We start from the raw sequence: 829 nt of genomic DNA on the forward strand, positions 1-829 counted from the left end.
ATTTCGCAGATGTTTTTATGTTTAAAAAAAAAGGATCTTACTCTTTAACAGAAAGGTCGACCTGATTAGAAATCCTGTCCATAATGTTGTCAGACGCTTAGAATATTAATCTGAGTCTGTCAGCGACCAAACGAGCACGTTTTGTGAAGGTACAGACAAGCTGGACCTTTGTATTGTTGCTTGTTTCGCGGCCAACTGCAACAATCTCGCTTAATATTGGACCAATGTCAAAGATTGTTATTCCCATTAAGTCAATTAGACACGCAAACATAGGGAAATAGGGTCCAGGTTGAAAAAAACAGTAAAAAACACTTAGTGATTGATTCAATTACTCGGAGCCTATAAGTAATTTTTTTAAATAATAATAGTAATAATTGTAATAGTATAACAGTATAATAGTTCCTGACTTCTGACTGATCCCATTCACCAGGAACTTTAGTTTTTAATGTTATTTTTGTCTTATTTTCCCCGTGTCTCTGTACAATTGCGAAAGCCTCGAGATAACCGCCTGGTTTTTTTTCACGGTGTCCACAGTGAACGTCTTGGGTTACGTATGTAACCCTCGTTCCCCGAGATAGGGGAACGAGACACTGCGTCGGTTACGACGCTATGGCTTTCCATAGTGTCGTAACCCGCGCAGTTCGAGTTCCCCGAAGGGGAACGTCTTGGGTTACGTATGTAACCCTTGTTCCCCGAGATAGGGACGAGACAACTGCACGGTTACGACACTATGGGAAAGCCATAGTGTCGTAACCAACGCAGTTCGAGTTCCCTCGAAGGGGAACGTCTTGGGTTACGTTGTAACCCCTGTTCCCGAGATAGGGTAACG

The sequence above is a fragment of the Etheostoma spectabile genome, chromosome 13 (assembly GCF_008692095.1).
Source record: "Etheostoma spectabile isolate EspeVRDwgs_2016 chromosome 13, UIUC_Espe_1.0, whole genome shotgun sequence".
Lineage (NCBI taxonomy): Eukaryota > Metazoa > Chordata > Actinopteri > Perciformes > Percidae > Etheostoma > Etheostoma spectabile.